This window comes from Emydura macquarii, unplaced genomic scaffold (assembly GCF_026122565.2).
Source record: "Emydura macquarii macquarii isolate MOO-44397 ecotype Brisbane River unplaced genomic scaffold, CSIRO-AGI_Emac_v2 contig_1146, whole genome shotgun sequence".
Lineage (NCBI taxonomy): Eukaryota > Metazoa > Chordata > Testudines > Chelidae > Emydura > Emydura macquarii.
In genome coordinates, this window is record NW_027131283.1 from 16,127,696 (window position 1) to 16,154,083 (window position 26,388).

At 39.8% G+C, this 26,388-nt stretch overlaps 1 protein-coding gene across 6 annotated transcripts in view; it reads left to right on the forward strand.

Annotated features, from left to right (window-relative positions):
- Positions 1-26,388, forward strand: part of PKIB (cAMP-dependent protein kinase inhibitor beta) — a 92,690-nt gene that overhangs the window by 57,759 nt on the left and 8,543 nt on the right. For 2 of the 6 annotated variants that reach the window (XM_067546675.1, XM_067546674.1), the window contains exon 2: positions 24,938-25,019. The gene's annotated coding sequence lies outside the window, so the exon portion shown is untranslated. Of the gene's footprint in view, positions 1-333; positions 430-24,937; positions 25,020-26,388 lie in introns of all 6 variants that reach the window. The other 4 variants (XM_067546678.1, XM_067546679.1, XM_067546680.1 and 1 more) reach the window with 3 other exon arrangements.

Sequence of the window (26,388 nt, forward strand, 5' to 3'; positions counted from 1 at the left end):
ATACTTTGTGGATCCCTTAGAGCTGCAAGAGAAAGGAACGTCCATGTAGACTGAGGACTTTGAGGCAATGTTGGCAGAAGAAGAGGGCATTAGGGGGTGAGTTCTGTGGGAGGGGGGAGTGGGGTGAATGAGAAGTAGTGATTGCACTGTTCCTTCATCATGACAGTTGACCAAAGATTCAGCTTTGGTGGTAGCTGCATGCATTGGGCTTGATCCTGCTCCTATCGGCTTCAATTAACGCTTTTTGCACTGACTTCTGTGGGAGCTGGATCAATCCCATATTTGGCTGAACTGAAGGAAAGTTGTTTCACTCTTTTCTTGCAACCTTTATAGCGAAGATAAGGACAACTGAAGAGAAAAGAATGAGTCACCTATGGACCAAGACTCCGATGAAATAAGACATTGTGTCTCAGGAGAACAATATCAAAGGTACGTGATACAAACAATGCAAATTATAAACCCTTTGGGAATGGCAATTATGATGGAAATCCTGACACAGCTATAAAAACAGGAGTGCATATGGCCACCATATCAATACAAGAGATCTCATTCTCTTTCATTGATTTATAATTGCTGAACAAGGTATAGCACCACTGTGCCGTGTGATGTGATGTTTCATTCGGTTGGGATCTAAGAGGAACTGGTTGACAACGGAAGTTGCAGTCCAAATCTTCCCACATACTCAGAGAAACTCCATGATCGATGCTAGCTGAAACACAAGCTGAGAAGATTTTGAAGTCCATTCTCAACAAGGTCCTTCTACTGTGGAGGACATCAACAAGGCAGAATCTGAACAATCTTATCTGGGAAACAAATAAAGGCTTTGAAATGAGAAATGTTCAGCGCTGCGTCTGAATAAATGAATGGCATTCCAGGTTAGGCTGTTTTCAGCCTGGAACAGTTCTTCTGTTTTGGACTTGGCATCCACTGGTTGTTTTTTATGTAATCTATATGATGGGTTGGATTCTGTTTGGATTTACATCAGTGTAACTGAAGAGTAACTCCACTAAGTCAATAGTTATTCTGAATTTACACCAATATAAGTAAGAATAGCATTTGTTCTTATGTTTTTAATTGGCAAACTTTATTAAAAACATCACCTTGAGAACAGGAAGTTGTTAGACCAATTGCTGTGTCTGGCACAAATCCAAATGGCAAACCTCTAAGTGTGGAAAGGTGCTGAGTCCCAGTTTTAGAAGCTATAGTGACAGGTCAAGAAATCTTTCCTTTAGCTGGTGTTAATGGAAACCCTGGGGAGTTGCAGGATATATGTTATATAAAAATAAAATGCATTTGAACTTTAAATGAAATAAGAGAGAGCCAACCAATAGTCCCTTTGTGTTTCATTCTCCAGTACTAAAATAACCATAATCCTGCTAAAATCAACACAGGAAATGTCATATTTTAAAGGGCACATGTGCACAGAATTAATTTCTGAATAAAGACATGCTTCAAAACTTTAATTCTTTGTTCAGATGGACCAAATCCTCAGCTGGTGTAAATCAGCATAGTTTCATTGAGTGCAATGGAGCTATACCTATTTACACTAAGTGAGGTTTGTCCCAGAGTTGGAAAAGCAATACTCCCTCTCATTTGTTTAATTCAAAATGTGTGCTGCTTCCACTAACAAAACTGGTCTTGTATTACACAATATCATTTAAAAGCTCCATTCACTCAGAAGTGGTTTCTTCAGATGTTGTTTTTTAATAAGTCTAGCCTTTCTGCATTCTGCTTTCTAACTACACATGAAAAATAAACTAAGCAGATCCCACAAACTAAAGCCAAGGATTGTTACATCTTTCAAATTCTCTGGATTATGCTAATACATTTTATTGGTTTTGCATCTTTTTAATGGCAGGCTCAAGACCATAATAACTAATGATGCAGAATGTCGAAAGCTGCAGGGAAGATAGCATCATTTTATTCTCTTAAAATGTGTCCTTTTATTGTACCATTTACTAAACAATATTTTCTGGTGGTTTAGGTTCGGATATAGTATAATAGTTTTGGCAATTGTTTGTTTTTTATCTAGTGGTCACTCCATAATAAGCTTGTATCTAATGCCCAGTGCAAAATGTTGATTCTAATGTCTTTACCTTAACAAGAAAGTTGTCTTGAAAATTAGCACACTTACACAAAGTCACATCTGTGAAACAGCCAACTGCTCTTCAGCTTTTTGCAATATAATAGCATCTAGCTGGGCTGTATCTCATACTGTCATATATGGCAATGGAGTGGGGAAAAAGTGTTCAGCTAAGGCACAATATAAAGAGGTGGAAATGACTTGGGGTTTGAATCAGCAAAAATAACATCTGAATTTCTAAGGTGAAATCTTAGCCCTGTTGACGTCAATGAGAATTTTAACAGCAGCAGTTAGAATGGTGGGTATGACATACTCATATAATTGCCCAATTCAAGCTCTGCCTCAGGACTGAAAGGATCATCAAATAGACTTTAATTCTTTACCCTGGGAAGCTCAGCCTAGATTTCAATGCAATTTAATCATGTCCTTGTGTACGTTGCTGAATCAAATCCTATATTGGCATAATTAGATAAATAAGTTCTAAATATTAATTTTTTTTTATGCTGTGAAAAAGTAAAATGGGTAACAATGCAAAGTCAGAAGGTATTGACAGCCAAATTCATCCTTAGTGTAACTCACTTGATTATAGTGTGATTACATCATGGATAATTTTGCCCATTTTACTCTATCTTATTTCAGCCCAGTCACAAAATATAAACAAGTCCTGTATGGAACAAATACTTTGTGAGAGTTCGGATCTCAGTTATACTGGTGTAAATCCATGTTGCTTCAGATTTTACATCAGATTGCTCTGGATTTACACTGATGTAACTGAAATCCGAATCTAGAAAAGAAACATTTCTACCTCATTATTTTCTACCTTTGAATAAATGGCTCTTTGAGATGAAGTCATGTGAAGACCCTCTTGATCATGCCTACCCAAACCCGGAATCCCCCTTACTGGGTATCCCACAGTGTCTTTGGGGCAAAATCAGGTAGATCAGTCAACTGGCCATCCTGCCTGGCACTGTGCCCTGTGGGCCAGTCAACTTCTACATGAAAACACATCTGGGAGTTAATACAGATTAAACCAGCATTAGCTCTCTGTCGGTTCCATCGCTGGCTGCTCTGGGATGTAGACTTTGTATAGATGGTACTGTATTTGTAAAGCAAGTTATAGATATTTGTAATAGACATTCATCTTAAGCATAGCTAGTACATTGATATAAACCATAGTGCCAGAATGACTGGTTCTTTAGGTAAGCATTATTACTCTACCCAAATACCAAGAAAGAATGAAAGCCTATTGCTGTATCTTAAGCAGACAGATAGCAGGATGCCCTTAACTATACAAAGTTTTCTTTCTTATGTGTCTAGGCTACATCAGCTGCCTCCAGTATACATGTAGCAATACTGCAAATGGGGACAGATCCTCTCTGTAGTGCTGGAAGATGCAGAGTTCATTCCTAGACACTCTTGTAGCTGTGGATTGATTGTACAGTTTTGACTATTACACCAGGAACATTTCACACACACTGCTCAATTATTGGAGTCAATGTGAGGCTTAGTTTTTTTGGGATCTGAAATGTATGCAAGTTTTGTTTTCTCATAGACAATAATCCAATTTGTCCTTGTCATTTTACTTATTCTGTTGAAAGACTTGGTTGACAGACGGACATTAAATATCCTGTTCTAATCTGTTCTGAATTTCACTGATGCTTTTTATGCCACTTCTGCTGTCCTGCAAGTAGACTTTATAATTCTCTTGTGCTGTTTTCTACCACTTCATGTTCCATACCCATATTTTTACTCTACCTTGTAAAACTACCTATTAAGATTCCATAGATGTTTAACATTCAGCTGAATGTTGTGTATTAATTGGTCCATGTAGACCCTGAGGTTGCACACTTAAACATTCCCAGTCACGTTAATGTAGTGCTGTTTGAGACAGCACTACATTAAAATGCAATAGGGAATGTTTGGTGCACACCAGCAGGGTCTACAAGGATCTATTAATGTGCAATATGTGAATGCACTTTAGAAATCACATTCCCGGTGCTCATTACCCGACCATGTAGCCAAACCTTGTATATGCACACAAGTGAGAATTAAGAACTGTTCATGGTGTTTATTGAGAGAAACAAAGGAAGTCAATACTTTTTATTGCTTTGTTTTAAATGGAACCACCAAAATGTAGGAAGAAAATTAGAGGAAAATATACTTGCACTTGGTTTCTATCATCTTCTTAAAGTTTTCAAAAATAGGTAGTCAGTTTCAGAGAAAACCCACCCAAATCACATCTCCTTCCTCATCTCACACACTAACTAGTGAAGAGTGAATGGGGAAGTGCAGAAATACCAAAAGAAGGGCTGTATTCAACTCTAATTTCCAGCTGGGCTGGAAAAACAGTATCAGCCACCACTCTTGGGTTCTTATTAAATATTAAATCAATGCAGGTTCAGCAATTACTACAAGTGTTTACCTAAAACAGAACTGAATACAAAAAACTGATCATCTTTCCTGAAACATTTGAGCAGATCTGTGAGTCCTATAATAACATACCAAAAACCCTCTGGAAGTCCCCCTAAAGAATGCAGGTTTGTGCCCTTTGGAACATGTTTCTGGAAAAAAAAAAAAAAAAAAAAACCTTTTTCAGCATGTTCTTCAAAGCTCATTTTGTGTGGGATCCAATTTGTATCAAAGCAGAAGTATCAGTTTACAGAAAGATTAACTGGTGATGCATGTCTCTCTGAGGATATAGCTCCTCATTCTTCCCTCCCTCTCTTTATTTAATAAATGCAACGGGGAAAAATCCATTTGTGTGGAGTTGTGCATAAGAAATAAGAGAGATGAGTTTACACTGCCTGGTGTCAGGTTATAATATGATTATGTAGGCAGAGCTAAAAAAAGAAAATGTTCACAGCTTATAGAAAAGTTGGAAGAGGTCATAGTCACAGCAGATGGACAGGGAACTTTATCTGATCATTCAGCAGTTACTGAGCTAACAACATGCATTAATGCAGGTACATATAGCTGTTTAAACTTCATGAAGGTCATAAATCCTAATTGTGGTTTTCAAGGGTACTGCTTAGAATTTTACATATCAAGTCTTATTGGTAACTATACACCAGAGATATGACAAAAAGTTTAATAGTCTATGCTATATGGCTCCTATACTGCCTTCATCACCGCAGTATCTTAGTGCTTTTCAGTAGTGCATTAAATGACATGACTGATACTTGCTATGTGTAATTCACTCTCTCTCATCTTTCCAAGGGGAGAATTGTATGTGTTGTGTAGAGTTCTTGTATGTTCTTTTGTGCACGTGCACGTATGTGTACTCCCTGCTGCATATTTATATTAGAAGATAAGGACAAAGACCTGCATCTTGAACTTGGGGCAGGAAGTGGTGAAGACTGTGATGGTCCTTACTTCCTTGGGTGGGAGGAGCTCATTCCACAGTCTTGGACCAGCACCCAAGAATGCTCTATCTCCTGCACAGACTAACTTTACCCTTGTGCTAAAAAGTTCCATTGTGCCTGAAAAGCAGTGTTGATGACGGTCTTCATCCCCATGTTTTAACTGATCTTTTAGATATACTGGGCCCAGGACACTAAGTACCTTGGAGATAAGGTCCAAGACCATGAACTTGACTAGACATGCTATGGGAAACCAGTGTAGGGAGCAGAGACCAGCTTGATTTGGTCCTGGTAGCCAGTGTTGCTGAGGAGATGGGCTGTACTTTGTAGAGTTTTCCTATGGATTGATGACTTATAATGCAGATATAATGCATTACTGTAGTCCAGCTGATAGGTGATGAAGATGAGCATAATAGAGGCCAGGTCCTAGTCCACCACGATGGGCTGGAGTCTGCTAGCCACCTGGGGATGGTAGAAAGTGTTATTGATGGATGCTGTTATGTGAGGGTGTAGGTGAGGAATCGAGGAATTTCTAAACTATGGACTTAATTGACCAGCTGTATAGGTGTGTACCATAGACCAAAAGAGACTGGAGAGTGTGCAGCCGTGGCACAAAGTAGCTCAACCCACTAGGAAAACCTCAGTCTTGCTCTCAGTGCAGCTTCAACCAGCTATTCTTCATACATAAGATGTTCTCATCCAAACAATGAACCACCTTGGTAGTGGTGGGCTTGGATAGTGAAAGATAGGCAGAACCGTGTGTTGTCTGTATATTCCTGGCACTTAAGGCCATGGTTTGATCAATTCACCTAACAGCTGCATGTAGATGCTGAATAGGAATGGAGAGAAAATGGAACCTTCTGGGATTCTACAGAATCTTGCAGTGGAGGTGCAATATTTCATTGCTACTCTCTTTGGTTATACTTTTAGGGACAGGAATCTTGTATGACAAAAAGCTTTGTCCTACTTCAGCAAAGCACTTGAGCTTTTGCTTAACCATAAACATGCACTTAAATCCCATTAAATCAGTAAGATTTAGGAATGCACTTAACCCCATGCTAAAATGCTTTGCTGAAATGGATCCTAAATGTTGTATCTTCTGGGAAAATCTTGTAAACTTCCCAAACTGTTCCACAAACCACTGGCAGTTCAGACTGAAACTCTTTGAACCTCAAAACTTAGTTGATTGGGGGTGCTGGAGGGTAAATCATCCAATAAAAGCATCTCTGTCTGATTACATGATTGACAGAATGAAAAGACTGAGGAACCACTCTATAGGTAATCTAAGTAAAAACACATGCTGGGACCTTCTTTGCTTGCTCCTTGGACAGAGAGGGATACCACATATGGGAGAACAGCTCTGGCCTTGAATGCCAATGTTAACGCCGGTTAACCCAGAATGTAGCAAGCAGCACATGAGTACCCAATAGAAAATGAGTTAAAAAATGTAAAGTAAAAGAAACCAGAGAGCTCAATATATTTTGGCTGCCAAGTATCATTACCTGTATGACAGAGACAGGATTAATCTCATTTTCAGTGACATGTGAGAAGACTCCATTGTTTTTTTTGCTCTGGTTTTTTCCCTCCCCTTTAAGCCTCAATGGCCCATATAAATAAAAAAAAGCAAAATAAAAGTTCAATGCCTGATTGTGTTCCAGCTAAAAATAGCCTAAAGCGCCTGGCTTTTTATAAATGACTTGAATCAAGTTCAGTGAGTACTTTTTCTTTCTCCCTTTTCATCTTTTAAATGGCCCTATTTATACTGCTCGGCTCTGCTGTCTGCTTAGCACACTGGCTATTTTTTTCTCAGTCCCCATTTAGAACACTTACCCAAGTATTTTGATACTAGGATACATTTCCCAAAGGGTCATTTACCAAAAGGGAAAAGGTTCTTTGAAAGTCATCTGCATTAATTAGAACTAATTTGAATTAAATTAATTTCATACTACATTAATTTGAATATGTGCTGATTGTGTGACTGGTAGTCCTCTACAAGCCAGTGGGATGACTGCTTGTATGATTTGCTGTTTAGACTGGAGATGGGCATAATGCTTAGATTTAGGGTTTGCTAGGGCTGGCTCTTGTTTGGATAGTAAATTCTTTCTCCCTTAAGAAGCATAGGGCGCCTTTAAAATAATTCCCCAAATGTTTGTTACTAAGGATTTTGATTGAAGACTAACTATTTCATCAACATCTTCTATAATGGAAGCTATATGATAGGAAGGCTAGGAGAGGATTTGAAATGGCTTAGAGTAGGGGCAGCGGAGAGTAATCAAGATGTTTCATACCTTCTTAAAATGAAGGTATGGTGAAAGGATAATGAAAGTAAACCAAATCAATCCTACGTGTAACTTCACTTCTTTGGATTTATAACTGGGATGAATTTGGCCCATTTGTTCTGTTGCCCTTGGAAAAGAGGAGATTGTGCTAATATAATAAAAGTGAAGGAGGTTTAGGAAGGAGAGGTTTAGGAAGTAAAAGCTGTCAGCTGCAGACAGGAAGACAGGAGCAAATAGGGCATTGCAGTTACCCTTTATTACACAAAGGGTAAAATCCATATAGAATAAGGTATGTGGAGGAGGCCTTTATTACTATGTCTAGCAGTGCTGCACATGCAGTACCAACACTGCAATTGGACAGAAATGGAGGAGGATGAAAATTTAGATGGAGAAAAGGGGTTTAAAAAAAAAAGACCATCGGACAAAAGGTAAGTTACAAAACCGTGATTTAAGGAAAAGAACAGAAATCTTGGGAGACATGGCAATTAAATTGGTTGTTGTCAAAATACTGCTATTTGATATAGATGTCAGGAGATATGGGCTAGAGATTTCTGGTTTTACAGGGGGGATAAGTGGAGGAAACCAATATTCTTAAATGTAGTGGAAGGGACAGCCCATATGGGTTTTATATCATAGTATTTTTGATGGTTTTGTTGCACATTTTTTTATATTTGAATAGAACCAAAATTGCTTTTGACAAATTACGGTTAAACAAGTTTACTTTACTTTCTTTCCCCGACTATAGCCCCTCTATCCCATCCCCACCAAAAAAAAAAAATCTATCAGGTATTTCCAGAGGGAGCTAGTGCTTTCTTTTTTTTTAATGCTGCTCTTGTCTAAATGACAAAATTGACAAGACTGGGGCCAGGAAGCATCAGAGATGTCCTTCCCTCATCTCTACATTCTATTGCATATACACATACACTTTTACTTAGCTGTGGGCTTGCTGTGTGATTGGAACTACTACCTCGTCCCCCCTGCCTGTCACTACAAACTGATGCAGCCTCTGCATCCTCACGTGACTTGGGGACACATCAAGATGACCCATAAAAATGCTGAGCTTAGCATAATGTGGTTTTTCTTTAACTGTCATTCCTCCCAATATTATGTCTTTCATCACTATAATGTCTGACATCAGTATTGTAAATGATTCCATATTGCAGATCCCTCCTCTCCTGCAAATACCCAGAGTCACCCAAGGACCAATATCTATGCATCCATTCAACACAAATGATGAAGCATCAAAATCTGCTCCAGTCTCATACGTGGAATGAAAAAAGCGTGAATTAAAGTTGCCCATGAGGTGCCAATTCAGTAAAGCATGATCTTAAGTTCCATTGAAGTCACTGATCCTGCAAATGCTTAGGCATGTGCTTAACTTTTACCCATTGATGCCAATGAGCCTCATGCATGATTGTAGGATCAGAGCCTAAAGTTGATTCATGGGACATCTTTCAAAAGTTTTAAAAGATTTGAAAGTGTTTGCGCATATTCTCCTACCTGTAGCTAAAATGTTCCAAAAATATGATTTAAAGACCTGAGAGTCAAAAATAGCTGAAGCTGTTGAATTCAAACAACAAGGCTTTGCATGGGAACATTTCTGATTAAGGCTATTTTGAATAATAAAATCTCAAATCCAATTTCATGGGTTAGTCACCCTTGTATGAGACAGAGTTTGCTATGGTTAATTTAATTAAAACAATTGAAGCAGGAGATTCTGGAGATTAAATATGATTTAGAAGGTGTGTAATGAGTGCAATTGTATTAAGAAGAGTACACGTGCTGTATGCAGGAAAACAAATGAACACATAAATTATGACTCAATGTGTTAAAACATAACTGAAGTGTAAATGTGATTTATAGAGCAGGGCTGCAGGAAAAAAGTTTGAAAGAGGATTTCAGAACAGAAACAAATAATTAGAACAGGAGTTCCCAAAGTAGTCTATGGAGAGTGCTACAAGAATGGGGCGTGCACCAGCCTTATATGTGTTTCTGGTTACTTGTCATCTACATAAATGTTAAAATCACTGAACTGAACTGTCAGCCTCACTGCCTCTGTCACAACAAAAAGAATCTTCATCCGCTCCTTATCAGCTCCTTCGTCAGATCCCCTTTGGGGGAGGATCTATTAATGGACATTCTCTGTATCCTAGAATGGAGGAGTGGATGGAAGATGATAAAATATGGGTAGGATCTGATGAGAAACAGTCAAATGAAAGAGAGTCCCATTCAATTACATCACATAATGGCAGACAGCTAAAAAGTGACCATTTTTAAAGAACTTGTATACAAATGGTAGAAGTCAAAATAGTAAGATGGGTGAATTTGGGTGCCTCCTATTAAATTAGGATATTGATATAATAGGCATCACAGAAACTTGGTGGAATGAGGATAATCAATGGGACACAGTAATACTAAGGTACAAAATATATTGGAAGGACAGAATAGGTAGTACTGGTGGGGGAGTGGCACTATATGTGAAAGAAAGCCTAGAGTAAAATGAAGTAAAAATCTTAAATGAACCAAACTGTCCCATAGAATCTCTAGGGATAGTAATTCCATGCTTGAATAATAAGACTATAGCAGTAGAGTGATACTACCAACCACCTGATCAGGATGGTGATAGTGACTGAAATGCTCAGGGAAATTAGAGAGGAAAAAACTAAATAATGGGGGATTTCAACTGTCTCCATATTGACTGAGTACATGTCACCTCAGGATGAAATTCAGAGAGAAAGTTTCTTGATACCTTAAATAACAGCTTCTTGGAGCAGCTAATCCTGGAACCTACAAAAGGAGAGGCAGTTACTAATTTAGTCCAAAGTGGAGCACAAAGTGGAGTCTGGTTCAAGAGTGGAGATAGCTGAACTGTTTGGTAATAGTGACCATAAAATTTAACATCCCTGTGGGAGGGGGAAGGAACACCAAAGCAGCCCACCACAGCAGCATTTAATTTCAGAAAGGGGAACTACATAAAAATGAGGAAATTAGTTAAATATAAATTAAAAGGTAAGGTGCCAAAAATGAAATCCCTGCAAGCTGCATAGAAACTTTTTAAAGATACAGTAATTGACGTTCAATCTAAATGTATACCCAAAATTAAAAAAATGTAGTAAGAGGACCAAAAAAGTGCCACTGTGGCTAAACAACAAAGTAAAAGAAGCAGTTAGAGGCAAAAAGGCATCTTTTAAAAAGTGGAAGTTAAATCCTCTTGAGGAAAATAGAAAGGAGCATAAACTGTGGCAAATGAAGTGTAAAAATATAATGAGGAAGGCCAAAAAAGAATTTGAAGAACTAGCCAAAGATTCAAAAAGGAACAGCAAAAAAAAAAAAAATTAAGTACATCAGAAGCAGGAAGCCTTCTAAACAACCGGTGGGGCCACTGGATGATCGAGATGCTAAGGAGCACTCAATGAAGATAAGGCCATTTCAGAGAAACTAAATGAATTCATTCCATCAGTCTTCACGGCTGAGGATGTGAGGGAGATTCTCAAACCAAAGCCATTCTTTTTAGGTGACAAATATGAGGAACTGTTCCGCATTGAGGTGCCATTGCAGGAGGTTTTGGAAAAAATTGATAAATTATACTGAACTAAGTCATCAGGACCAGATGGTATCCACCCAAGAGTTCTGAAGGAACTCAAATGCAAAATTGCAGGTTGCAAACCACAGTTAGTAGTTCTATCATTTTTAAATCAGCTTCTGTACCAGATGACTGTAGGATAGCTAAGGTGATGTCAATTTTTTTAAAAGGCTGCAGAGGCGATCCTGGCAATTAGACTGGTGAGCCTAATTTCAGTACCAGGCAAACTATAGCAAAGAACAAAATTATCTTACACATAGATGAACACGATTTGTTGGGGAAGAGTCAACATGGTTTTTGTAAAGGGAAATCATACCTCACCAGTCTACCAGAATTCTTTGAGTGTCAACAACCACACGGACAAGTGTGATATAGTGTTTTTCAATTAGATTTTCAGAAAGCCTTTGACAAGGTCCCTCACCAAAGGCTCTTAAGCGAAATAAGCTGTCTTGGTTTAAAAGAGCAGGTCCATTCCTGAATCAGTAACTGGTTAAGATAGGAAACAACGGGAAGGAATAAACGGTCAGTTTTCAAAATGGAGAGAGGTAAATAATGGTGTCCCCAGGAGTCTGAACTGGGACCAGTACTGTTCAACATATTCAGAAATTATCTGGAAAAAGGGGCAAACAGTGAGGTGGCAAAATTTGTAGAGGATACAAAACTACTCAAGATAGTTAAGTCCAAAGCAGACTGTGAAGAGTTACAAAGAGATCTTACAAAACTGGTGACTAGGCAACAAAATGGCAGATGAAATTCAATGTTGATAAATGCAAAGTAATGTATATTGGAAAACATAATCCCAACTATACATATAAAAATTATGGGGTCTAAATTAGCTGTTACCACTCAAGAAAGAGATCTTGGAGTCATTGTGGATCGTTCTCTGAAAACATCCATTCAATGTGCAGCAGCAGTCAAAAAAGCTAACAGAATGCTAGGAATCATTAGGAAAGGGATAAATAATAAGACAGAAAATATCGTATTGCCTCTTTATAAATCCTGAATGCTACGTGCAGATCTGGTCGCCCCATCTCAAAAAACATATAATGGAATTGGAAAAGGTACAGAAAAGGGCATAAAAATTATTAGGAGTATGGAAAAGCTTCCATCTGAGGAGAGATTAATAAAACTGGGACATTTCAGCTTGGAACAGAGAGGACTAAAAGGGGATATGATAGAGGTCTATAAAATCATGACTAGTGTGGAGAAAGTAAAGAAGGAAGTCCAGAGGAGTAGCCATGTTAGTCTGTTTTTAGCAAAACAGCGAGAGTTCTGTGGTACCACCTTCTGTGGTATCTGACGAAATGGGTTTATGCCCATGAAAGCTTATGCCCAAATAGTTTTGTTAGTCTTTAAGATGCCACAAAACTCTCGCAGTTTTGCTAAATAAGGAAGTGTTGTTTACTCCTTTTCATAACACAAAATCTAGTGGTCACCAGATGAAATTAATAGGCAGCAGATTTAAAATGGACAAAAGAAAGTATTTCTTCACACAATGCACAGTCAATCTGTGGAACTCCTTGCCAGAGGATGTTGTGAAGGTCAAGACTATAACATGGTTTAAAAAAAGAACTAGATAAGTTCATGAAGGATAGGTCATCAAGTCTATTAGCCAGATGGGCAGGGATTGCAGTTTGCCAGAAGCTGGGAATGGATGGATGGATCACTTGATGTTTACCTGTTCTTTTCATTTCATCTGAAGCACCTGGCATTGGCCACTGTCGGAAGACAGGATGCTGGGCTGGATGCACCATTAGTTTGACCCAGCATGGCTCTTCTCATGTTCTCATACAGGGACTCTCCAGTGTACAAAGTGATTTGTACACCAGCACTAGTCCCATTGTGCCTTTATTACAAAGCTCACATTCCAAATGAATATGTTCTGTCAAGGCTGATTTACACACAGGAGACTTCCTGCACTTCAGGTCAGAGGCACCAGTACAGTGACTCCCTATTGGTTCATGTTTCAGTGAGGTCCTGCTTGGAATTAACTCCACCAAAATGATCCAGCAGAATAGTCCTCCTTGAGCTCAGTTCTACATACAAAGGCAAGAGTCTTTGTCAGCTTTATGGATGGTCAATGTTTTATTAATTCCTGATTTAGCATTCTACAACATAAATCAAATGACAGGATCACTGTCCAATGCCCTATCCTCCTAACGACAAATGATTTCTTTAGCTATTAATGGGAGAAGCAGATAAATTGGATAGTGAAACCTATATCATTAGTGGAGCAGAAGGGGTGGGGTTTGCAACAGACAAGAACAGATAATTAGGGATGGAGAGAATTTTGCAGGGCCTTCAAAGTGAGGACAAGAAGTTTGCCATGGAAAAAGGGGAGACAGAGGATGAATTCAGAGAGGGGGTTGTAGAGATTGGAGTGATGCACAACAGAAGGCTATAACTAGATGATGAAGACGCACTGAATTTGTGAACCATTAATGTAACAAGTGCCAGCAACACCAATATAGTTAGTTGGATTACTAATTGTAGCAAACACCTTTATCCATAAAGTGGATTCTCATGAAATTTGGCCCAACAATAAAATTTAGAAGTGCTTTTGATTTATAAACTAATTTATACCACAAGGTGGTGTAAGCAGATTGCTGCCCTAAAAAAATCGTCATCCATATGCTTATGTTGTTGGACTGTAACAACCTGAAATGGTTTAGCTTGCCAGTCTTTACATGTTCTCCTTAGAGTTGGGTGAGTAATTGATAATGAACGGTATATTTGAGAAATTCCACCTCAAACTATCTGAGAACAGCTTGTGACTTTTTCAATGAAATTCTTGTCCCTTATCAAATCTATTCATTGTTCAAAATTATTCACCAAATAACTGCTGTGAATAATTCTTGGTCTGCAGCTAGGGGCTTCCGTTTCAGTATGCCAGCCCTATGCTGGTATGAGAATAAGAAAAGGAGAATTTTGAACCAAAAGTACTGCTCACTCTTTAGCAGAGTTGGCGCTCTACTGCAATAGATCTACTTACACCTATATCCATCTACTGTGCTTAACAAGACACAAAATATTACACCTGACTGAAAAGATTCTCTCCTCCCTATCTCTCTTTGAACAAATGGGCGTTAAAAGGACGTGATTGTAAAGGTGGCTGAACATGAGAACTGCCACATTAGTAAGTAGAATTGGGCCCAGAATAAGAGAAAGGAGGAACTGGTATACAGGCCTGATACAAAGCCCTCTGATGTTTACTTCAATGGGCTTTGAATCAGGTTCTAGAACAAGAGAACACTTCAACGCTATGTAAGAAATTCTGCTCTCATTTGAGCCAATGTGAATCCAAAATGTCTCCTTTCACTTCAGTGGATTTACTCTGGATTTACAACAGAGTATCCAAGAGCAGAATTTGGCCCTATATTTTTAACAAATATCCATGAGCAACAACAATATAATAAATACTTCATATACTTTTGCTATATACTCCGTATTACCAACTAACCTACAGTAAATATCTTCAATGATCAAAATATAATTACAATCCCATAATTATACTTTTTAAAAAGTCTATTAACCCACTCCTACATGACTTATGTTATTTGAATCAGTGGACGGAGAATTCTCATTCTAGTACTTAAAAAAAACAAAAACAAAAACCCAACAGTCTGTTACTGGGGACCATAAATCTGATAGGTCTTACTGTCAAATTTTATCTGGCATGAACTTGGGCTTGATCTACTTAAAGGATTAAAAGAATAAAGTGCCTTTTAGGGTTCATGCTTTTTGTTTGTTTTTTTAAAAAAAAAAAATCAATCTGAAGGTTTTATAGCTCAGTAATGAGATATGGAGGCTTTCATATCCAGGTTAGTAGTTCAGATCCAGTTAGATTGGCAGTAAACAAGAATCATTGCCCTCTAATGGCTGTTTGGTGGCCAACATGAAATGAGTTGATGTTCTCAGTCCATTTCATAATGGAGAGACATCCACTTCATTAAACATACTGTCACAGTTGAGAGTCTTGCAGGAAGCCCCAAGATAAAGATGGGGCAAGGACTGGGTGCACTGTGGAGAATTAAATACCTTCTCATCCTTGTAGGTAGTTTCTGCAGAGCAGATTTGAAGCACAATAATACAGAAGCTTGGATTGCTACTTTCTGTTCTGTTGATCAATAGAAGACTTCACTATTAGGGCTATGAATCCAGCATCTCTCACAAGAAGTATATTTAGTTTGAGAGAAGAAAGTGAAATGGCAGCAGGTGTATCAGCAGCATCAAACATGCATAGTCTACTGCGGACAAACTGAGCTAGGGAAAGTGACCACGGTTGATAGCATTGCACCAGGCATTGCATAGAGAAGTTCCCAGATCTGGCTCAATCTCGTGAATCATTGAATCTCTGGGGTGGCCCTAAGCGCACCCAATCTTGTGGCACCAGGCAAATCAGGAAGTTCACCTCTCCAAGTGTCAATGGATAGTTTGAGAACATAGTGTGCTAGGTGTCTTTGCACATCTTGGCGACATGGCCAAAGAGCATGCCCCTCACCACTTTTGAATATAATGAGCCATTGAAGGAAGGCCAGATCTCAGTGAGATTATGACATTTTACAAAAGTCAAACCACTTTATGTGTAGGATTTGGCACTGACAGCACATATGGAATGTGTCTGGTTGCTCTAAGTCTGCCTGTATGAGGGTCCAGCCTTCTGACCTGCATTGCAATACAGATAGTACAGAGGTTTGACACATCCCAAACTTTGTCTCAGTGCAAAGATGTTTTTTGCATCCATAAGCGAGACCTGGTCTTCATGCAGGAGGTGGCTAGACCTAGTCATCAAAGAATGTCCAGTTTGCTGAGACCATTTGAACCCTGATTGCAGCTTAGATAGATGAACTTATCAACGCTCTCCACAGTACTCAACCCCATCTGCACTGGGGGTTTGATGCCCCAATTCCGAGATTCTTGACCTTGGTCTTCTGCCATGAGACATTGAACCTCGTAGTGTAGGCGGCATTTTAGAGACATAGGAAGGCGGGACTGAAATATCTTACTTCTCCACAAGCAAGGTTGCATTGTCAATGTAGTCTTGGTTGGTGAACACTTCTTGATCAATCTTGATTCTGTGGAGCAGCAAGTCTTAATATCCAGTTGATACCTCAACAGAATAGTGCCGGGGCAAGAATGTATCTTACCTGCACACTTGAGGTTACACAGAAATGCAGTGAAAGCTATGAACCAACACATTTTTGCACCAGTATGAGTGTAAAGATCATGCACCAGATTTAGCAGAACATCTGGGATGCCAACTCATTTTAGTGCGAGCCAAAATGCTGACCTGTTGATTGAATCAAAAGCCGCTTTTTTTTTATCCATATATGCCACGTGAAGTGGGCAGTTAAATTCTCAGTGCAGCTAAGCCAGAAGCTGGAGTGTAAGGACAGCATCCATTGTCAACTACACAACAGTGAAACCTCATTACTGTGCGTGACGATGTCTTTTAAGGAGTGGCTGCATCACACCTAGGAGAATCTGAGCAAAGACCTTTCCAGGGACCAATAACAATGAGGCTGGCCTTCAGAGCGAGATCCTTTACTTTTGTACTGGACGCTATGATGCCATCTTCCATTCTTCTGGCACTAAAGCCAACACTTTTAAGAATGGCTGATGCAAGGTGAGGCCTGCTGGTTTCAAAGGCACCTTTTTTAATTGAGTAGTCTGGTGGAATACAATCAGGTCCAGCAGCACATCCGTCTGTAATTTTGGATAGCCTTTCATAGTGCCTCATATGATGGAAGATCAGTGTCCCTGGGTCGGCAGCCGTGCAGTTTGCTGGGGCATGTAGTTCTGAACAGTCGTCAGCAGGTGTGTGGCTCAGCATGCTTTCATAATGTCTTTTCTATCTGACCAGGACCTCATCCATCAATGAACAGGGGGAGCTATCTGGTTTTGTGATGGGAACATTAGATGTTTGTTTAGGGCTGCCAGCCAGGTACGTGATGACTCTGTAGGTAGGATTACAGATCGTTGTATGTGCAGCATGTGCCATGCTTATGAAATAATTTCTATCCTCTGAAAAACTATAGCAAATGACAGCCAGGGTTTTAAATAAAAAGAACAGTTAATAAAAAGGTGAGATCACATTATTTCTTGAGGTTGTGGACCCTACCTGTGATTGAGTCCTCAGGCTTACATGTCAGTGGGTGGGCATGCTGGGCCAGTTACCGGCATATTGTTTTAAACATGATGATCTAGCATTGAAATAGCTATTTTGCTTCTACTTAGGCTGTGATTCATGTGACTTGGGTGAATGTCTATTTCCACCCTAGTTTGTGGATTGCAAGCAGAGATAGGTACCCCTCTGCAGCCCAGACTTAGGTGCCTCTCTCCACCCCCTCTGATCGGCATCTCCCATTGGCTAGTTTAGGTGGCTCCCAGCCTAGTGTGCTGGCTTTGTGGCTTTGCTTAGCTCTCCCCTTTAATTGTACAGGGAGTTAAGTTGCCTAACTTAGATGTTGTAGATCTCAGTGTGGTTTTGCTGATTTTCTAGGTACCTAAAAGTTAGGCTCTGTGACACACAGTGGTGCAATGTCCAAGTCTCTTTGTGGATCTGGGTGTAAGTGACATGACTAACATCTGTCACATCAAGGGAGAAAACTATATACAGTGGAACATCTTGATTGGTAGGGTTTTTTTCCTCCAGAAATGGAGTAAACTAATTTGAGAATGGCGGCAATAAGAAATCTAATTATGGTATAACTAGTTGCTGGATTATGTATTTATTGGTTTTTGTTTTTTTTTTTGTTGGACAGCATCCACAAGATCCTAGGTAGACACTTCCCGGACAGAAAAGAAGGCTCGATCCTTGCCCAAAGGAGCTCATAATGCAACAACAGACAAATAAACAGATTGAGACACACAAAATATATATATATATATATATATACACACACACTTACACATTCATACACATAAGTATACTATTACAGCTAAATAAACGCAATATATATAAGGCCAAATTCAGTGGTAAACTCTAGCCGCTTTGTCCTGCTCTAGCAATGCAAAACAGGCATAAACCTAGTTTAGGTGACTGGCTATAGCATCCAGAATATGCTGGTAAATCTGGCCGATTTCATAGGACATGCATATGATTCCCAAATTAAATCCTAAAGCTTGTCATTGCCCGTCAGCAAGTTTCCCATAGGAATCAGGTAAGAGGTGGGTCATGAATGTAGTGAGGATGCATGTGTGCCATGCTGTGATGAAGGTAGGAATTTTGGGGAATAGGTTTATGATCCATACGTGTGCCTCAGTTTATCCACCTTTTTTGTATTGCTGTACACTGAGTATAAATGGATTGGCTTCTCCTAGGCAAGAGGGGAACAAGGCATGGCCAAGTATTGTGTGCTGTCTGGTTTGATACCAGATACTTTAACAAGAGCTGGCTGGAATCAACACATATGAATGAAGGTCCCAGAAGAACCAGTGGAGGAATCAATGACTGGGGCATAAATGCCTAATGAGTGGGAAGCCAAAGCAGGCTGAACATGTGAACACAGCAGACTGGGGCCAAGAGAACAGAGGAATGAGGTGTCAGGTGGCTGTTAAGAACCGGCCCACAGACAGAGAGACACAGAGTCAGGGAGCCAAAATGGCTCCCAGAGAAGCATAGAAGTGTGTGGCTATTTCTTCTACTAATATTGGACTCCCACTTGAGCTTGACTTTTCCATACTAATCTAAGAATTGTCATATGCTGTACTCCTGTTGGCTAATAAATGCCTCCTTGTTTTAAAAGGCTGCCTGGAGTCATTACAGATACTTGCTAGGTTGCAGTGCTCTCTAAGAGGGTAAAACCTCTCTCAGGAGTCTGATCTCAGTTGGAGTCGCTGTAGGGAGCCACAGCGAGAAATGGGGATGCTGGGGCCCAAAGGCATAGTCTCGGATGCAGAGAGCTGCAGAGCTCACCCTGTATTCTGGGTGGACTCTTGGGTTCTGACAGGCTAATGGAGTTACTGCCAGGAGGTAGTTGAAAGCCTGGGAACATAGCACAGCTCCTATAAATCCATGATACATGCACAGGGGGCACATTATATATTTATGCCACTTATTCAATAGGGAACGGAAACAGTGTAAAGGTGAATGGCCACGACAGTGGAGACAGCATTTGGCTCGGTTCATTGCTGCATTTAATTTTGTTTTATAGCAGGGTATGGATGTGATTGATTTTCTTTCAGCCATGTGCAGATACAATAGGCTTTATCTTTTTGTTTGTTTTGTTTTCCTCTCTAGCTGCATTACCTCACTTGTTGATATGACTAAGGCTCTTATCTGTCACTGCTCGTACTCTGACAAAATCATGTGAAATGTGATTGCTTTCTCGCCCAGCATCAATGGTCTTCAGCAAATGTCTCTGTATTTAGCTTAAATTTTACTTGCTGACAATCATTTGATACAATTAGCAGCCTCATGCCTCCCTCCATTTCTTCTTTTTCAGTGGAAAAGCTGGGCAGTTACTATTGTATAAAGTAACTTTAATGTGTATCAGAGTGCTGTGTGAACCAAATAGCAACCACACAACCCACACTCAATCAATTCCATTCTGTATGGGTTTTTTATACCATGCTTATCACTGTAGTATCTGTGCATCTTCCATTAGTGCATTAAGCAACACAACCAAACATCTGTCATGCATTTGTTCTCTCATCCTCTCCCGATGGAGGAGTGGTGTATGCAGTGGAGTGCTTTGTTTAGGATTTTTTTAACAATACATGCACACACCCATTTCTGTGTACTTACGTTCGAGAAAGCCAGATCAAAGGAATGTGCCTTGCACTTACATCAGAAGGTGGTGAGATTTGTGATAATCCTTACTACCTGGGGGAGTTTGTTCCACAGTCTTGGGCCAGCCAACAAGGAACTGTCTCCTGCACAAAGCTTTCTCCTTATGGTAGAAAGTTCCAATGTGCCAGAGGTGTGAAAGTTGTTGACCACAGTCTCCATCCCAGAATTTTAGTTATTCTTTTAGATACCCTGGGCCCAGATCTTGCAGCACCTTGAAGATAAGTACCAAGAGTTTGAACTTGATTTGAAATTCTGTGGAAGTCAGTGTAGAGAGCAGAAGACAGGTCTGATGTGTTCACAGTAGCCAGTGTTTCTGAGGAGACATGCTGTAGCTGAAGGCTTCAGGTATATTGCTCGCTGTAATCTATCTGAGAAGATGGGACGATAACCAACAATAACATATATTTTAAGTGTGACTGTAAAAATACTAAGAGAATCATATGGAAGTGCATTCCACCAGCTTGGATGTAGATCCAAAAGAAGCCCTATAGCTGGAAATTGCACAGTGTATGAATGTCATAACAAGTAAGTGTCAGGTCCAGAACGTAAGACCCTAACAGGAACACAAACACACCAAGCTTCACAGAGCAGGGGGAGCCAAAGGAATGAAAAACTGAGTACAAATAACAAAGGTTTAAGTGTTATCCCCAGATTCATAAATAACCAGAATAACCAAATGAGACCGCGAATATGTCAAGAGTTGTGGAAAAACTCATACATGCTGCTTCACTGTAAATGGATTGAAAAGGATGATGCAGGCTGTAATTTAGTCTTATTGTGTAGGAATAGCACTTGTGTATTCTCTTTGAGACATGAAGTGGTGTGCAGAAGCCCATGTGGCCAGCACTCAGGATGTGGGGAAGCCATGTGGCTTTTCATTTTGCCATGTCAAAAACCAGCTCTTGCTTCGACGGTCGTCATTCATTAAGGAACTAAAGGGATGGGGGGAAATCCAGGCTGAGGTTTTTATTTTCATTTCTGCTTTAACCTTTCTGTGGTCTGCAGTGTTGTAAGATGAGTCACTTCTGTGTGTTAGTTATTGTGCAGGATGTTGTTTAGTGGTCAGCATAGGGAAGTGGGACTCAAGACACATGGGTTCACTTATTGACTCAGTGTATGATATTGTGCCAGTCACTTACATTTTTTGTGCTTTCCTTCACCCATCTGTAAAATAGCACCAATGCTCTCCTTACCAGTGTATTGTGAGTTTTATTGATGATTTGAAAATCACACTGAGATCCTCTGATGAAAGGTGCTATCCATGTATCTATCTATCTAGGTTCCTGTTAGGCAGCCATCACCATAGATAGCTGAATATCTCCCCAAAATGAACTCATGCAAATCAGTGCCCAACAAATGGGCTCTATCTCTCCCTCCTCTAAAGGAAGGTACTGGAAAGTAATTGACAGGTTTTTTTTCTGTGTGAGTGTGAGTGAGAGAGCTTCTCTTCATCCTCTTCTCTTCTTTTCTTAGTTGTTGCTCTGGTGGTATTGTGCAAAGATTAGGATAAAAAATAAGTTTTACATTTATTTCTAAGGGCCATGAGGTCATTCTTTCCTCCTCTGGAAGGGAATTCCAGAGACTTTGGGCAGTTGCTGAGAATGATCTCTCCCCTACTCTTGTGAGTTTCACCCTTGAAGTTAACAGTTAACAATGATTCCTGTGGAATGTCACTACTCAAGGAAGTCTTGGTCCCTTAGTGAGAGCACACCTCGGCCCATCGCCATGGAGGGCCTTAAAGAAAAAGGCCAATATGTTGGTTTTCTATGGGGTGTCTGGAGAGGACAGAATACTGGGGTCGATGAGCTCGTCGAAGCTGGTGTTGCCTAGTAGCCAGGCTGCTGCATTTTGGACTGATCAGCCTATTTTTAAGGTCAGGACATTCATTGGCAAGTACAGTGAGATGCATGGACCCAGTGGTGAAGTTTCAGTGGCAGGGGTTGGCTAGCCATCATCTGCAGCTGCCTTACTGGTCTCAGGTGACAAAGAGTTTTTGGGAGCTATAAATAATTTGGTGTCCAGAAACAATGAAGAATTGAGAAAAACTTTCTGGGAACTCTGCATCTGACGAAGTGAGCTGAATCTCTCGGAAGCTTACGCCTACAAAAATTAAATTTGTTAGTCTTTAAAGTGCCACAGAACTCTCATTGTTTTTTTCTGGGAACAGTCTAACTGAAATATTTGAGGGCAGACTCCTTGTATGGCGGGAGACACAATGGTGGTGGCAAGCTCTTCAGAATGTTTCCTTCTTCCCACCAGCAATAGCATTAGCATGGATTATGAAGGAGTCCCAAGTATAGAAGAAATTCTTAGGAGTAGGAAGTAATGCCATCAGTGTGTATCTGCAACGTAAGAGGTTATGAAAATACAGGAATTACATAGCAAAGAAGGTGTCGTTTTCCTCTCATTTGCACTGTAGGCAGTATATCATTTAATAGGGGCCTAGGCTGCTGTCACATGAAAACCCTCTTGTAGCCAGAGATCTTTGAAGAAAAATGCTATAAGAGCACAAAATATTATGATTATTTACAAGTGAAAACAAAGAAAAGCTTTTCAGGAACAAAATGTGACTTAACTGATGCTGACATGCATTGAGAGTCCTTTGAGATATAGAATAAATCTTAGCATGGCTCTGGACCAGTAACTCTTACTTATTACATATTATCATTTCCAGATGTTCGAGTGTAGTTCTCTGATACAGGAAGGCTTCTTAAAAATGGACCTTCAAAAGATTACAGTGTTAACAAATATAACTCTCTCTTTGAAGGTGCACAGAGAGTGCACCTATTTGCCTAAGAACCAGGTACAAATATTTAGAAAAGGTAGACGTGTCTAAGAATACCAAGCTGGGATGTTTTTTTTATTTCTGTTTCTTGTGTGAACTGGCAGCAATATCAATGTCAGGCACTATGATGTTTCCTGAGGAATAGTCTGTCCTCCCAAGCAGAATAACCACAGTAATGTGTCTGTGAGTAAGCCTTGCATTCAGGAGAAAGAGTGGGAGAAAAAGCCTTCAAAAATACATGTATCAGTGATTTGTCTGCTGCCTGACAGAGTGAGAGAGAGGCAATGCTGACAATGAATATGGGTCGGAGTACCTATTGCTCCCATTCACCATGAAACACTTTATTCTTGATCCCAAGAGTGACTGTGATGTTGACTTCCAGGAAACTAATTTTTTCTCTCTTTGGCATTTGCTTTTATCAAGCCCTTGTTGGCTACTGTGACTCATCATTTCTTTCAGGAGACAGTCATGGTGGATATGCCTCTGACAGGAAGTCCTGCATCTAAGTAATAATAAGCCAGCAATCTCACTTCAAAAAAAAAAAAAAAAAAAAAAAAAAAAGAAAATTACATTGGTTGTTTGCCTGTCAATATTTTGTCCAAGTATCCAAAGTATTCCTGTTTAACCTTCTGATATATACAGCAATGACATTTTACCTGGGTTACACCGTAACTGACCATCTCCTACCCCCTCACATACATTGAAACTGGGACATTATGGTACACCAAATCTTTTCAGATGCTTGGTTACAATAGATGTCGACAGAGTAGTTCCCAGTTCTGCCTATACAGGCGAGTACAATGGTGGGGTACAAAGGCACCATAGAAAGGGCAGGATGTGGGTCCTAGAAAGCATTATAGTAAGAGAGTTAGGGGGGAAAAAAAACCCTGACAATATGAAAAAAATGAGCTTTTTTACACAATACAATGCATTGTTATTCTGAATACAGTCTTTCATACATGCCTGTTGATCTCCAAGCAGAGTTATGGTGTTGCTTTTGGCCTATAAAGTTTAGGGTCTGCCTACCTGACAGACCACCTCTCTCTTCATGCCATATAACCACAGCTGCAATTAGAGAAGGAGTCTGAGCTGGAGCACCCTGGGTTTAAAAGACGGGCTGTAGGCAGGATGTTTTGGGTGGCACTAAACTTTTTAGCTCACTCCTCCCTTTCTAAATCTACTGACTTTTCAGCAATGCTGGAAAGGGAGGAGGGAATGCAGTGAGTGGTGGTGGTGGTTGTGGGTAAGATGGGGTATTTTTGGCTGGCTAAACTTCAGTAGTGGCCATAAAACCAGGCTGCTGGTTTGGTGGACATTGAGGGGCTGTTTTTTCAGTCTTTCTCAAAAGTGCCTAGGGCAGTGGCCAGGTATATTTTTATTGAATGTATAAATCTAAATTGAAGTAAAAGGAGTGCAAAATGTTCCAGAACACAGAATTCCAGAATACAATTAGTCAGATAAACTGTGTCAAGGGAGAAGAAGGGGGAGAGGGGCAATGGAGAAAAGAGGTTTTCAGCTGAGATTTGAATTGAGAGGAAGAGTGGATGAAGGCAAACTATATCATACAGGAAGGTAGATGCTGGAGATGGGAGGTTCCTATACTGAAGAGTACACAAATCATATAAGGGGACAAAGGTGCCAGTGAACTGCATCTTTAAATAAATAGAGAGACGAGGTTGGTGAGGCAATATCTTTTATTGGACCAACTTCTGCTGGTGAGAGAGATAAGCTTTCGAGCTCAGACAGAGCTCTGTGTAGCTCGAAAGCCTGTCTCTCTCACCCACAGAAGTTGGTCCAATAATGGTTCTTACCTCATCCACCTTGTCTTCCTAATATCCTGGGGCCAGCACAGCTACAACAACGCTGCATATCTTCAAATAAACAGCAGTCAAAAAGGAACAACACTAGACTGGCTACATCCACCACAATACCTGACTGGCTAGATCCAAAGAGATTGGAGCTGCTGTGGCACTGGGGGCTGGGCACCAGGAACAAATAACAAAGTTTAACAGCTAAGGAGGACACTGATTACAATCTTGCTCTTTTCTATTTAGAAATCTGATTTACAGCCTCTCTTTCCTTGCTGTCATGAGGAGACTGAGCACATGAGCAACAACTGCAGAACTCCTCTAGTAAGTAAGTAAAAACACAGACAAATATTTATGATGAAAAACATATATACAGTACATAATCTCTCTCCTTTCAGCATTTCTTGTCAGGTTAACAAATTAAATGGATAATTATATCTGGGAGAGATTCGCCAGGATTTGAACATGTGATCATTTGCATGTAGGGCAGGAAAGTTCCACTAGCCCACCAACCATAACCATACAGTTGCTGCACTTGTTTAAATAGAGTGGTTCGTTTACACATTCATGTGGTGTGAAACAGTTTGCTCATGGCTGTTGCTGTTGGCATGAGGGGTTCCCATTTATTGTAAAGTATATTTAGCTCCTGACAAATGCAAAGATGAATTTAGAACATTTATGATATTTATGTTTGAAATTGGAGCTAAACTCCTGCAAGTTTACAAGAAGGGAGGAAGAATCATCTTTGTGATTGAAGCATAGGAGTAGGAGTCAGGTGATATGGGTTCTATTTCTGGCTCTGCCACAGACTTCCTGTGTGATCTTGAGTAAATCATGTTTAATCACTATCTGCCTTAGTTTCTCCATCTAGAAAACAGCGATACTAACTCTTACCTACTACACAGGGGTGTTCTGAGGCTTACTGTATTAGTGACTGTAAAATGCATTGTGCTTCTCAAGTGAAAAGCACTATAGAAATGAAACATGAGCAACAGTCTAGACAGGAGAAACAGAGTAGCAACATGATTTATATTTTCCTTTTTAAAAAAAAAAAAAAAAAAAACTCTTCTAAATAGGGACAATTGCCATGAAAAATGTCAGAGTAAGAACCCAAAAATTCTTCCATTCAGACCATGCCTCCTCTCCTCTTCCTATTTAAAGTACTGAACATATTATTTATAAATAAGACACTCAAAAGTCCCAAAAGGAAATAGTAATTGCTCCATTTAAAGTAATATTTATCTGATTGATTACTCTTATTGTTACTAAAGAGATACTACAAGAAATTGTTGTGTTGCTATTAACTTCAGTTGTTGTTTGTAATTGTTACAACTATACATATACATTGTACTTTGCAACACTATCCCCTCCACGCCAGCCCTTTGGGGACAAACACTCCCGCCTCAGCTGGTATTCTAGGGCCTGATTCTGCAAACACTTTTGCATGCAAATAACTTCACTCAGTCCTCTAAATCGTGATCCAAAGCCCACCGCAGTCAATGGGAGCTTTTTCACTGACTTCAATGGGCTTTGAAGCAGGCTTCTAGATAGGGCAATACTGGTTCTATTTACTAAAGGAAATTATTTGTAAGAGACAACGTCTTATTTAAACCTAACAGAAGTATTTCTGTTGGCACAGGGCAAAGTAAAAGTACCTGTACTTGTAGGATAAAGGACCTTTGTGGAATTGTGAGGTT